A 14,071-nucleotide genomic window follows, 5' to 3' on the forward strand; every position below is an offset into this window, starting at 1 on the left:
GAACTTATTCTTTTAGTGAAGCATGGGAAAGATTGAAAGACCTTACAAGAAAATGCCCTCATCATGGTCTTCCTGATTGGCAAATAGTTCAGATTTTTTATGATGGGTTGAATGACCATGAGAGAGGTAGAGTAGATAGTGCTAGTGGTGGTGCGTTTATAGATAAAACAATCAATGAAGCTTCTAGTATTATTGAGAAATTGGCAGATAGTTGTGCATATCATCAGGGCTTGAGTCACAATGGAAGAATTTCAGGGCCAAAACATGGAGGGCTAATTGATGTTAGTGCAATAGAACCTGATTTGTGGAAAGATAAGGTAGAGAGGGACTTAGGCAAAGTGGGTAAGGCTGTGGAGGAGCTTTCCCAGAATATGAAGAAGATGATGAGTTCCTCTCCAAACTTTACTTTCCCTTCTGCTAACCCTAAACATCCTTCCCCTCTTTGTTCCATTTGTGAGAGTTTTGATCATATTAATGACATTTGTCCTACTCTTGAACAGGTGAATGCTGATGAGGGAAATAACCTAACGCAAGGTTATTTCCTCACTAGACATTTTTTTCTCTCACTAGACCTTCATCTATATCCATAGTTACTCCCCTAAAAATTTCATAAAAAATCTTCTTCATTTGCATATCCAAATTCTATCTCAAAGACCTTCTACACTCTCTCTTCATTTTCTCTCTCTATCTCCTCATTTCGGCCCTTTCTCTCTCTAGAATCTGTTCTTAATCTCTATAAACCTCCATCCATATCCACAGTTCATCACCTCAAAATTTCATAAAAAATCTCCTTCATCTGCACCTTCATAAAAAACCTATTTTAGAGAGATAAAGTAGAGAAAATGAGTGTTTAGAGTGGGAAAGTGATGGATTTTAAGGGTAAATGGATGGGAAATGATGGAGAATGTAGAAATCTAAGATCCTAAAGCCTCAATGAAAGTTTACTGAGCCCTCAATGCTTCCTCTCAAGTATGGATCCTTATATTTTGCCAGGGTCAGGCGTTTTTCAATGCAAACAAGAGATGAGATTAAGCGAAAACTTCAATAAACTTACATTAAGCAGGTTGAACAACCTGGATTCTGAAAAATGCCTTGTCCTGCTGGCCAGCCACTTGCTAGACCACGTCCAGAATGAGGGAAAATGAGGGAGAAAAAGTCTATTTATACATTGTGAGAATTACTAAAATACCCCTTTGGGCATTATCTATTCTCTTTTCTTGCCATTTTGCCTCTTTTTCTCCATGGGTTGAGAGCTTTGGCTTGATAATTTCCAGTTTGTTTATTTTGTAATGTGTTTGCAGGCCCAATAGGTAGGTCAGGCCGTGGTCCAAGCCCCTCTGATCTCTCCTTTGAAAGCCCACAATATCGTTTCATCATTTGCAGCCCATTTTGATAATCACTAAGCTCCCAAAAATCCTCCAATTTTTCTCAAAATGATATCTTCTAATTCCTGTAAATTTCTGCACATTTGGAACTATAAAATACTCATCATAAATCAAACTGATTGACTTCATAGAAGTCAATGAAGTTAGTGAAAAATAATCATATTGTGCAAAAGTTGGAATTATTAGCTAATGCATAAATATTTGGTTAACTCAAACAATAACATGATAAATTATAAATTAATAATACTAAAAACATCTAAAATGTATACAAATATAGGTTCATTTAGCATGTTATCACTGCTCCCTCTCTCCCTCTTATAATCTCTCTCCATTGAACTCTCTCTCCCTCTCTCTCTCTCTCCTCTCTCTCTCTCTCTCTCTCTCTCAGTCTTTCCTCTCTCCCTCTCCTCTCTCTCTCTCCCTCTCTCTCTCGCCCTCCCGCTCTCTCTCTCTCTTTTTCTCTCTCTCTCTCCCTTTCTCCCTCTCCCTCTCCCCCTCTCTCTCTCTCTCTCTCTCTCTCTCTCTCTCTCTCTCTCTCTCTCTCTCTCTCTCTCTCTCTCTCTCTCTCTCTCTCCCTCTCTCTCTCTCTCTCTCTCTCTCTCTCTCTCTCTCTCTCTCTCTCCCCCTCTTTCTCTCTCTCTCTCTCTCTCTCTCTCTCTCTCTCTCTCTCTCTCTCTCTCTCTCTCTCTCTCTCTCTCTCTCTCCCTATGGTATTCTCTTTGCCGTTACACTATCTCAGTGTCACTCTCTCCCTCTCTCATTCTCACACTCTTTCACTATCTCCCTCTCACTCTCTCATTATTCAACACTGCTTCAGAATCAGGGGTGACTTAGATGCAGCTAGGAGACAAAGTCAACTTAACATTGACTAGTCAACATGACCGACCGAAGACCGGACCGGACCGAGCCCTGACCGAGACCGAGACCGGACCTAACTTCAGGTCAAGGTTTAGGTTTTAGGTAAAACTGGACCGAGGCCGTGCCGTGTCCTTCCCTAATCACGGATGACCGGCTGTCTTCCGTCCTTGCAGAAGCGGGCTTGTGTCTTCACCCGGAGGCCAAGACAGATGACTGAAGGAATTACTTTCATGATATCCGTCATTAGTCACTAGGATGATCCGTCACTAGGATGATTGATCACGGAAATGAGGGAGAGAGAGAGACCATAATAGAGTGGGAGGGAGAGAGAGAGCATAAGAGAGAGAATCTGGTGAGATTTGGATAAAACCTAACGGAGAACATATAAAAAGGGAATATTGGCAGGAGGTTAAATAAATTGGAAATGAAAGCTTTGGAATTCTCATACAGCGTGAAATAAGAATTGAAATATAAGATGCTTGAATTTGAATTAAAGAGTCTTAATGTCTCAAATATAATAAATTTAGAATTTAAAAATGATAATTTCAGTTTGTAATTGTCAAGTTTTAGTATGTAATTTTACTCCATTTCCGTCGTCCTAAATCCAACTAAAATAGGGAAATGGATGTTTTAATGGTGTTCGAATTTAGAACCTCGTTTACCAATATCTAAGTCCATTCTGCTTTATACCTCGCAAAAAAATTTTATCTCAACTATATCTCAACCTGATAACTCATACTTTATTGAATTGTGGTTTTTTTCATGGAGATATTTGTCACTCATTTTCTTCTACTTCTGAATTTACCCCTATTTCTTCTACTTCTTAATATGTTCACTCTTAATTTTTTAAAGCCTGTTTGTTTAAATTTGAATGGCAACATATCTTTCTTTCAATGCTTCTTTTAAAGTCCTCATGTCAATATAAAGATAAAGTTGTCACATTTATTCTAAATTGTTATATAAGTACAATTATAAAGTCAATTCTAGGCTCTAATTCTATCTAATTTAAATAAGCTAAGTTTTAGATTTATTCCAAATTTTATATTTATTTGTCTATTTACTATTCCATTTTTTAAATTCTCCATCTCAAAATTATTGATGAAGTTCTCATATTTATTCTAAAGTCATTAAATAAGTACACCATAAAGTCAATTCAATGCTCTCATGCTCTTTAACTAAAATAAACTAAATATTAGCTTATTTCACCCCCACGAAGTTTTAACGTACCAAGTAATATCTTATAATTTATCAGTTTCAATATCCAATCAGAAAAGTACCTGATTTTTATTAATGATAACAGCCATCTTGTTAATACAAGAAATCAACCAAGTGTTTTTTATGTCTATCATCCAATACTCGGCTGGTGTAAATTTATTGAACAACTCAAAAAATCCATAATTCTCATTTCGATTGCTACCAAAATTAAATGCAACCTCAACAAAATGCTTTACTTATTTCTAAATTTTATGCCATAATTTATTTTATTCTGTTCTTATCGTTGATATGGTCTACGAGTATTCCCCGTCAAATGGAAACCATTTATATTTTTCCCATTGAGTGATGTAATATGTTACTAGTTAGAGTTATTTTGCCATGGTCAGAGTCGGATACCACTTGTCAAGTATTAACACCACTTTAAATAGTTATTCCATTAATCGATTATTTTACCCCAAGTTTTTGTTTAGTGTGTATGATGTAAGAAAGATACAGAATAATATCGGCCAGTATAGGAAATGTATCAAGTAATTTCGAAAATGAGATCTCATGAGCATCTGAAATCGGTATCTGTGCCCATTTCCCAAGAGACATATGATGACAGCGTTCTGAATCAGAGATAAATTGATCTTTGATTATATGATCACTTACTCTTTCTTTTGAACAATGAGTGTTCAGTGGAATGGTCTTGTTTCACTTTTAAGACATAGAGAATATTCTACTGATTCACTCGGAATATTGGGTGGTCCGTAATACAAAACTATATGGAAAACATTGCATGTGAACGCTTGTACCCCAGTGGTAAGGTAGATCAATAAAATGCATGTCCGTCCCTGACTTCTATAAAGTTTTTAAGGGTCGATCTCCTCGGCGATGTAGGTATGAGTTAAGTTTGGCATTTTAGCCGGATTTAATCGGATCATCACAAGAGCACCTTCTTGGCATTTGTGAAGGGGAGGATGCATATGGTATCGTTACTTGTAAATATCATTTTATAAAAAAGATATTTCTAAAAGGTAATTTGATGAATATATTTTAAGATTTCGGGCAGTGGCATTGATGACAATGCCATTGTCACAACAACTGGTTTGGCCGAACTGACCTGTTGCAGTGTACGAGCCAAGACGAGTTTGACTTTTCATCAACGGCGATACCTATGGTCGAGCGTGTGTTTTAGGGGGAGGCAAGAATAATTAAGAACCGTACATTTTCAGGGCCAGAATGACTTGCCGATGCCATCGGCATGTTGTCACCCGACACAAAAAAACAACAAAATCGGAATATATTCAAGAGGCCCGAGGGCTTCGGCCCTCAACGGTTTTACGAGTTGCCCGGAGATAGTGGCTTGGGGCAAGGAGTGTCATCTAATAACGCCAACCATTCGTCGAGTTCCGTAAGCCCTCCTTCCGAGTGAATATTCAGGCCCTGAAAAATGCTACCTTCTGGTCCTGCAGCTAAAAAAAAAAGATGATGAGAAGTATAGCGATGCCCGTGACGATGACAGTGACGATAAGAGAAAGAAGATTAAGAGGGCCATATACACACTGCTCACAGGCGGGACCGACACGTCATGGATGAAAGTTTGAGGAAGGATATTGTCCAAGTCTGCACTTACACAATAAAGGTGAAGATGAGTGTAAGATGACGAGGAAAAAGAAGAAGACCAAGAGGGTGATTAAAACACCTTCTTTCATAAGCGCAGCCTCAAGCGACTTCCAATCAATAGAATCATCTTCCACTCTTACATCTAGCAAAATAAAAAGAAGATGATTGATATAGCAATGTGCATCATGATGCAAATGACAATTAAACAAAAACAATAAAAGCTAAGAGAGTGAGTGATGTGCGCACCGGCCACTAGTGCAGTTGGGATGCTTTCAGGGTCATTTATTTGGGCGCAGGGTGTCAAAAGAAATGATTATTCCTCAAGGACAGGTGTACGCCCACCTGACCACTCCACCAACGATGCGACAGTGAAGCTTCCAGAAGCCTGTAGGGACGCCGTCAGATGTCTCGAGCCACACCGCTATCAGTCTCGGACACATTGTTCTATGATGGCGCTCGCTTCTTTCCAAGGCACCAGACGTCTGCCGCTGTGGTCTGACAAGACCACCAGCTCCAGCCATCATTCTCGACAGTATGGCGACGGGTGTTGTGGCTAATGAATGCTTTGCCGACCTTACTCCTCTATAAATACCTGAACACTTCGTCAGTTTGGTTTATGGGATTTCCTTCTATTATCCCAACCTCTTCATCTTCACAAACTCTTTCCTTTGCTACTACTCCGTCCTCCTATACTTCTATCACAGGGTTCCCTGGCCGCTTCCTCAAGGGACGACGCAGATGTCAAGCCAACTATCTCATAGACTCGAGTGGTTTCAATGGTCGACGGGAAGCTATGGACTGAAGGGAGCCCATTATAACTAATCTCTTGATTGGGTGGGTTCTGAGGAGTCACCCGGCTGCCATTCAAGGCGTTGCTCGGGTCTGGTTCATGGCACACGCCTGAGGTGAGCGTTGGCGGCATTAGTCCTGGAGGGTAGTGTTAAAACGATCCATGGTTCTTGACCTTGGAAGAAGAATAGAGAATGAGGGGAAGAGAGAAAGGAAGAAGAAGGTTGAGACACGGACAAGATGCAAGTGGTTGATCGTTGTTTAATCCGCAAGATTTACATTAATCGTTGGTTTTTATTTATATGGTATATGGTTATAACGTATATAGTTAGTTTGTTATAATCGTAGCCGTTATAACTTGTTATAACGGCTAGTTTATAATAAATAAGAGCCGTCGGATCTTGGCGATATTTGTGTGACCTATCTACGTGTAATCCTACACTATGTTTAAACTTATATTGAATCCTATATCTAAATCTCTAACGAGTATATGGGGTACGTGTTTATTTCTTACTAGCTACTTCTTTATTAAGGTTCCTATGGGTCCACGTAGTGGTGACTCTGATTCTCTGCGTCCCGTTTTGCTGTCGTGGCGTCCGAACCCCGTTCTGACATGGCGATGGCGAGTAGAACTCCTTATCAGGTAGCTCGCAGGTGGCCGGGTCGCTGCCGACCTCACAATGGTCGTTAAATCTTGGTCCCCCATCAAAAAGTCCATGAACTGAGGCGACAACAGCTTCCGATAGACCTCTACAGTGTCCGGATTGTTCCGGAAGACTTTGCATGCGACAAAGGAACCATCGGCACGATATAGAGGCACCTCGAGCTTGCGCCTCACCTTGCGTTAGAAAAAATCAAAAGTTTTAAACCACTCTATAACTAAACTTCACGATCATAATTAGATAGAGAGATCTAGAAAGGCATAGAAAGAGACCGCTAGATTGAGAGATACATAAAGAAAGAAAGAAAGAAACCGAGAGAAAGAGGGGAAAAAGAGATGGAGCGAGAGTAAGAAAACCAAAATAGAAAGAGAAAATGAAAAGAGAGAATGAGAGATCGCCTGAGGATAGAGCAAGCAAGACCGAGCGAGAGAAAGAGATATACGGAGGGCGAGCAAGTGCGAGAGAGCGAGAGAGAGAGAGGGAGATAAACGGAGAGGGGGAGTAAGGGAAAGCGAGAGAAAGAATAAGAGACAGAGCGGGTGAAAGACAGACCGGAGAGAGAAAAAGAGAGAAAGATTGACCGCGAGAGGGAGAAAAAGAGATCGCGAGAGAAAAGAGAGACCGGAAGAGAGGGAGAATAAGTAAACGAAAAGAGAGAGAAAAAAAACGAAAAGAAAAAACGAAAAGAGAGAAAGAGGGACTGCCTGAGAGAGAGAAAGAGAGCAAGCGAGACCGATAGAAAAGAAGAGACATGCGGAGAGTGAGAAAGTGCGAGAGAGCGAGAGAGAGATTGACGGATAGAGGAAGAAAGGGAGACCGAGAGAGAAAAATAAATAGAGCGAGAGAGAGAATAACAGAGAGAGAGGGAGAAAGAAAGACCGCGATACAAAAAAAGAGCAAAAGATTGACCGCGAGAGGGAGAAAAAGAGACCGAGAGAAAGGAGAGACCGAGAGAAAGGAGAGACCGTAAGAGAGGGATAGAGAGAGATCGGGCGAGGAAAGAAAAAAGGGAAAATTGACGGAGAGAATGGGAGAACGAGAGACTGAGAGAGAACAAAAAGCGAGCGAGATGGAGCAACAGAGACCGAAAGAAAGAAACAGAGAAAGAGCGGAGAGAGAGAAAGAGAGAGAGAGAGAGAGAGAGAGAGAGAGGAGAAAGAGAGACAGAGACAGAGACACGCACACACCCCATGACATAGACCGAAAGACAGAAACAGAGAGGAGAGTCCCAGAAAGAAACGGAGACCAAAAGAAAGAAACAGAGAACAAGCGAAGAGAATGGAGCAACACAGACCGAAAGACGGAAACAGAGAAAGAGCGAAGAGAGATAAACACGCACACGCACACCATGACAAAGAGACGAGAGTCCGAGGGAGAGATATATAGAGAGAGACCATGATAGAGAGAAAGAGAGAGAGAGAGAGAAAGAGATCCCGAGAGTGAGAGACGGAGAGGGTGAATAAGTGAGTAAGAGAAAGAACCCAAGATGATTCTCGATATGTGTCTACTAGAAAATGGGGCCATGGATTGGAGGAGAAGAAGAAGATGCGGCCATGGATTGCAGAAATCGAAAGCGACTTGCGCAGAGAAAAAATGAACAAGAAAATGGAGCGAAAGAGGGAGAATCTTCCACGGTTGCATGCCAAAGCGTTGCGGAAAATCCAAAAGAGAAAACAAAATGATCAAGACCTTACCAAGTCTGTGGAAGGATTGGATGCTGCGCCGCTTTCTCGTCCGCGCCCATCCATGGCGAGCGTCAGAGAAAGGGAGTGCTAGAAGAAGTGGAGAGACTCAAAGAAGAGGAGAGAAAATAGTGGAATAGAGGGAGATTATGTTGATACCAAGGGAGCCAGCAAACCAGGAGCGAGTAATCCGGGATCCAACGACGAGAGACGTTAGCGGAAACTCTTTCACGCTATTTTCGCGGGTGCCATGGAGAACGGACGGCTCGGATCGCGATCCGATCGATTCATTCTACAGTCTTAAGTTGTTAATCACGGATAGGGGAGGACACGGTCTGACCGGACCGAACCGGACCGTCGGTCAGCCTTTTTAGGGCTGACCGAACCTTCCCGTCCGGTCCGGTTCGCACATCGAACCAGACCAAACTCCCCCTCCTTGCGTCCTCGCTCTCTCCCCTACTCCCTCTCCCTCTGTTCTCTCTCCCTCTCCTTGCGTCGACTCTCCCGCTCGTTCTCTCTTAGCCTGCGCGTTCTCTCTCCCTCTATCTCTCTCTCTCGTTCTCTCGTTGTCTCTCCCGCACGTTCTCTCTCGCTCTCTCCCGTTCGTTCTCTCCCTCTGTTCCGGTCTCACTCTCCCTCTCGTTCGCTCTCCCTCCCTCCCTCCCTTTCGCCCTCTGTCCCGTTCTCACTCTCTCCCTCTCGTTTTCTTTCATTTATCCGTCTCCCTCTCTCTCTCTCTCTCTCTCTCTCTCTCTCTCTCTCTCTCTCTCTCTCTCTCTCTCTCTTTCTCTCTCTCTCTCTCTCTCTCTCTCTCTCTCTCTCTCTCTCTCTCTCTCTCTCTCTCTCTCTCTCTCTCTCTCTCTCTCTCTCTCTCTCTCTCTCTCTCTCTCTCTCTCTCTCTCTCTCTCTCTCTCTCTCTCTCTCTCTAGTTCGCTTTCCATTTCTCGATCCCTCTTTCCCTTGCTCCCATTCTCATTCTCTTACACTCATTTGGTTTCCCTGTCTCTATCTCGTTCTCTCCCCACTCTCTCACCTTCTCACCCGATCTCCCCTCCTCTCTCTATCTCGTTCTCCCCCTCTCTCTCTCTCCCTCTCTTCCGGTCTCCCTCTCTGTCAACCCCATCTCTCTCTCGCCCTCTCTTCCTCTCTCCTTCTCTCTCTCACCCTCTCTCCTGCGCTCCCTCTCCTCCTCTCTCTCAAGGCCCTCTCTCTCGCCCTCTCTCCCCTTCTGTCTCGAACTCTCTCCTGTTCTCCCTCTCCTCCTCTCTCTCAAGGCGCTCTCTCTCGCCCTCTCTCCCTCTCTCTCCTTCTCTCTCGAACTCTCTCATGCTCTCCCTCTCCTCTCTCCCACTCTCAAGCCCTCTCATTCTCTCTTCCGCTTAGTGTCACCCCATCTCTCTCCCTCTCTCGGTCACCCTCTCTCCTGCTCTCTCCCTCTCTCCTGCTATCATGAAGAGAGAATTGATAACATGCAATTTTAGCACCCTAATCTGACTTATTTACATGAATATTTGCATTAAATTAAGAATATATGCACGGTATGAAGCTTAAAATGATTAAGATCATTTTTAGAATGGTATTCTGATTTTTTGCATTTTTATGCATGTTTTCGAATTTTTATGACATCAAATTCTAAAAGAATATAATTTTTCCATAATTTCTCAACATAAAATTTGTAAAGATATGATTTTTCTAAGTCAAAATATATTTTATACATATTTTTGGGCCTTTATTATACTAAATATGGATTCTAGAATATATTTTAGTTTATTTTCGCAATGCCATGTGTCGTCATTCGATTCGTCAAACAACAACCAACCACAATTAAGCCTGATGATTGGTGACAACCAATCATTAACTAGTTAATGGTTTGAACTATAAATGGAGCCTCAATCTTTGGTAAAAACATCTTTAAGCTCGCTTCCTCTTAGAGAGGCAGAATGAAAGAAAGTGAAGTACTGATGGTCCATCAGGTGTTTCTTGGTGTCTTTAGTGCTTGGAGAGGTTCAACAGATAAGTGGTGAGGTTGATTTGCACTAGAAATATGCTTTGATCCCGACGGAATATAGGGATCTAAGGAAAGCCTCTTGCCTGACATTGAATCTTCTTCAACACACTTAGGTAGTTTAACAATCTTCATCATCCATCTTCTTCATCCATCACCATCACTCATCCACCTCCATCATCATCCATTATCATCTACTCACATACATTTCACATCCCCTCTTACACCATCACGATATCGTGACCTATCTCTCCCTTTTCGTTTAAGAAAAAATGCATCACTAACTCTATCATTTTACTTATCATTCTATCTCAGTCTCAGTATCCATACCACTACACTTTACCCTCACTTTGTCATTCCCTTTCTTCTCTCCATCCTCGTGCATCTTAAACCCTAACTAATAAAACCCTAATTAGACATATATCATCTTACCGTTCACTCTCATATTGTCTCACAACCTCATTTCACACTACCACTCACTTCTTGTCTTACTCTACATTTCACTACTACTACTAACTTGATACTTGTCCCTCTTCTTACATCATTATTACCATCGTCATGATCACTATCGTCACCCATTCGCTATCGTATACGCTATGTATAACTCTTCTCATCTTCATGACCATCCAATTCAGAGTTTTCTTAACCTAACATCAGTTCCTTTTAGAGATGACCCTTACTTGTCACAAGCTAACTAATTATTTTACGAGTACAGGTTTATAACTTTTATTGGCTAAACTCAAATTCTTAACAACGCAAATTTAACCCCAATTTTGAGTTTATCAAGACTCTAACACCTCTTTGTTCTTTGGCAGAATATTGTCTCATTTAGACCAAGCATCATTGATCATTAATCACCACGGAATAAAAAACTTACCATCTACAAGATTTTTCTTTGGAAAAACAATGAGATCCTTGTTATTTCCCTACTTTACCCATTTTACAATGGCATGATATTTTATAAGGTGCCGTAATCAAAGGATATGTCTTATATTTGAGCTATTTTCAATGTGGGACCATCAGCTTCACAAGACAGCAACGACGCAAGTACCAGTAGCCATCAAAAACCATTGTCACATGCCTAAGTGAATCAGTGAACAATATCATCAGCCTTGCTGGAGGACTTTGACATCTTCCCATGTATGTTGTACCAATGAGGCGATGAAAATGAATGCAAATGGTGGTGCTATAAAGATGCTATATTCCACCGTAGGCTAGGGAAGATTGCTTGTGAATATCTATCAGTGTGTGTAGCAAGTGCTTCATAAGAGTGACCATTCTTGAAAGAGTGCTTAATTGTCACCTCTGAGTGATCCCTGCTAGAGGCTCCTAGTATCAAGGCATTCAAGTGTGTGAATTTTGATGTCGAGAAGAAAGTACAAAATGGTATGAAATGTGTCTCGATGCTGACATTGACAATAAACCAGAATCTTTAGGTACATATTTACTATGCATTTGTGTTCGCCATATAAATATTATAGTTCATCCATCAATTTTTTATTTTTTTTTAACTTGGTTACCAGGTCCCGTGATGGCTAAGTGGGAATAAGGTATCAACGCTAGGAAAAGTTTGGCTCCATCAACTTGGAAGTATTATATGGTGCCTCAAAATATTATTATCATGTTTGTAAAAAATATCCAGAATATTTTTTATGCTTGACATTAGTATGTTTCCTTTTTAAAAACTATGAAATGGTGAAAGAAAATAATTACATTTGCAATTTTTTCATTTATGAAGTTGAAAATTTCTGATCTAAAAATATTCATGTTGAAATGACCCCTTGTCTTGAATACTACTTTAGGAAACTAAATATATATTGTGTCATTGAGGAGGAATTCATATTGTTCATAAATATAGTGTTCTTGTTAGATCCTTGTGTTCAGTCATGTTAGGGCTTTGGGTACCAAATAGAATAGGCTTCAAGGACCAAGTTGAAGTAGTTCAAGCATCATCTCTCCGTCAAAAATTTTGGGAGTTAAGGATTGCAGAGCATCCCAAACTTTTTCCCTATTTCCAAATGATTTGATTAAGGGACGTTCACACAAGCATAGATAGGGCACATCATCACCTGGGGATGGGTACCCCCAACAGCATTAAGTTTTCTAAAAAAGATTTGTGTCTCTGATATCATCTTCCTCATTTCATAGTTACAAAAATCCTAGGCTACTTAACAAAGCAAAATATACTATAGTTCGAGAACCTAATTCATCCCCCTCTCTTAGGTTATTCATTATCTATTTAAACTAACATGTGTTTATCTTATTTTCATACTGCTAATTGAAAAGCTATGGAATTCATGGCCTTAATCATTTCCATCCAAAATATATTACTTAGCAAAAAACTAAATCAAAACCAGATCATAAAACCAAAAAAATAAATGATCAAATCACCTTTGGAGTGATCAAATCTATGATTTGTTGGTTTGTTGGATGAATATCTTCAAGTAGTTCAAATTTTCAAATATGGAAATATCCTGGCAGTATTGAGATTTCTGGATCTTCTTATTATTCCCCAAACTATGCCACAAAAAATCCAATGTATTTGCCTTCTAGCTCACCTAGAGGAGCACTTGGGAAGGGAAAGAAAAGAGAGGTGAGGGCAGACATGAATGGCTTGCATAGGCATCAAAACGGGTTCCACTATCTACTTAAATTTTACATGGGAATTTCATTAAAATTCTTTGGAATTTTTCTGTAAGTCACCAATTATATATTAAATCCGCCGGCATCTGATAATGTTATGTGTATCATTTTATTCAATAACTTTAATGACTATATCAACATGTAGATCAATTGATCAAGGATTGATTAACCCAGTTGATGGGTAGCCAACAGACCTATGGGGTGCCAAGCTACACCTTATACTCTTCAAGATACAAAGGAGTATATCAACTCTATGGTAGAACATTTAACATCATTGGTTATCATGTATGTATAACCTTTCATCTATGTGAGACTCCCAAATGACTTAAGGTATAGCTAACCATCAAATCCTACTGTCATTGTAGTTAGAACTAATGCATGGAGGAAATCAACAAAGAGTACCTTCATTGATATTTCCACTACCCAAGCTATGGATTCAACTAGATCTTTTTTCTTGAGTCAATAATTTCTACAAAGGTCAGATGAATAGAAAAGACAGTTCGTAATCTCATGAGTAGGAATTTGCGAGTCATAGTCAAAACACAACCTCAGATCCACAACATATATTTGATGCTTCATGTCTGGACCACTTATGCAATCGTGACATGAATCAACCTGGTTAATATTAGGTATAAAACCATTCAGGGATTCTTACATATCAGAAGTTCAGAACAACAGACTCTTTCCCCAAAGACCACCCACTATATGTCCTAAATATCTCTACACTAATGGTTACATGATGGACCATACTCATCATGTGAAAATGACCAGGACATTTATGATTTCCAGATATTTTTATGTCCTTCCAGAGTATCATTTTAATGTGAATTATGATGAATATCATGATTACATGTTCAAAAACAAGTAATCATTGTATTATGAGATCACCATATTTCATTTAGACATCACATGTATTCATTGACTTCATTTATATAAGCATCGCATGTGCATTATAATGAATGTATTCTATATCAATGAATATTGAACTAGATATGGAATGTGTGATTGGATTGTATCCACATATATTTCCAATAAAAATTCAAAAATATAAACCTTAATTCCAAATTTTTAATTTTATTATATAGAAACTTTCACCTTATATTTATGTTAGCTCTTAAATCTAAAAGTTATTTTTTGAAAAATCGTTCCCCTTATTTCCAACATGATGGACATAACCATAAAAAAGATCATTAAAAAGAGTGAGCTGTTATTAAAACAATATAAATT

The 14,071-nt window shown here is 40.0% G+C and overlaps 1 pseudogene; it reads right to left on the reverse strand.

Annotated features, from left to right (window-relative positions):
• Positions 1-70, reverse strand: LOC144707292 (small nucleolar RNA R71; annotated as a pseudogene).
• Between the last annotated feature and the right edge of the window lie 14,001 nt (positions 71-14,071).

Source organism: Wolffia australiana, chromosome 8 (assembly GCF_029677425.1).
Source record: "Wolffia australiana isolate 7733 chromosome 8, ASM2967742v1".
In the NCBI taxonomy this organism is placed as follows: domain Eukaryota; kingdom Viridiplantae; phylum Streptophyta; class Magnoliopsida; order Alismatales; family Araceae; genus Wolffia; species Wolffia australiana.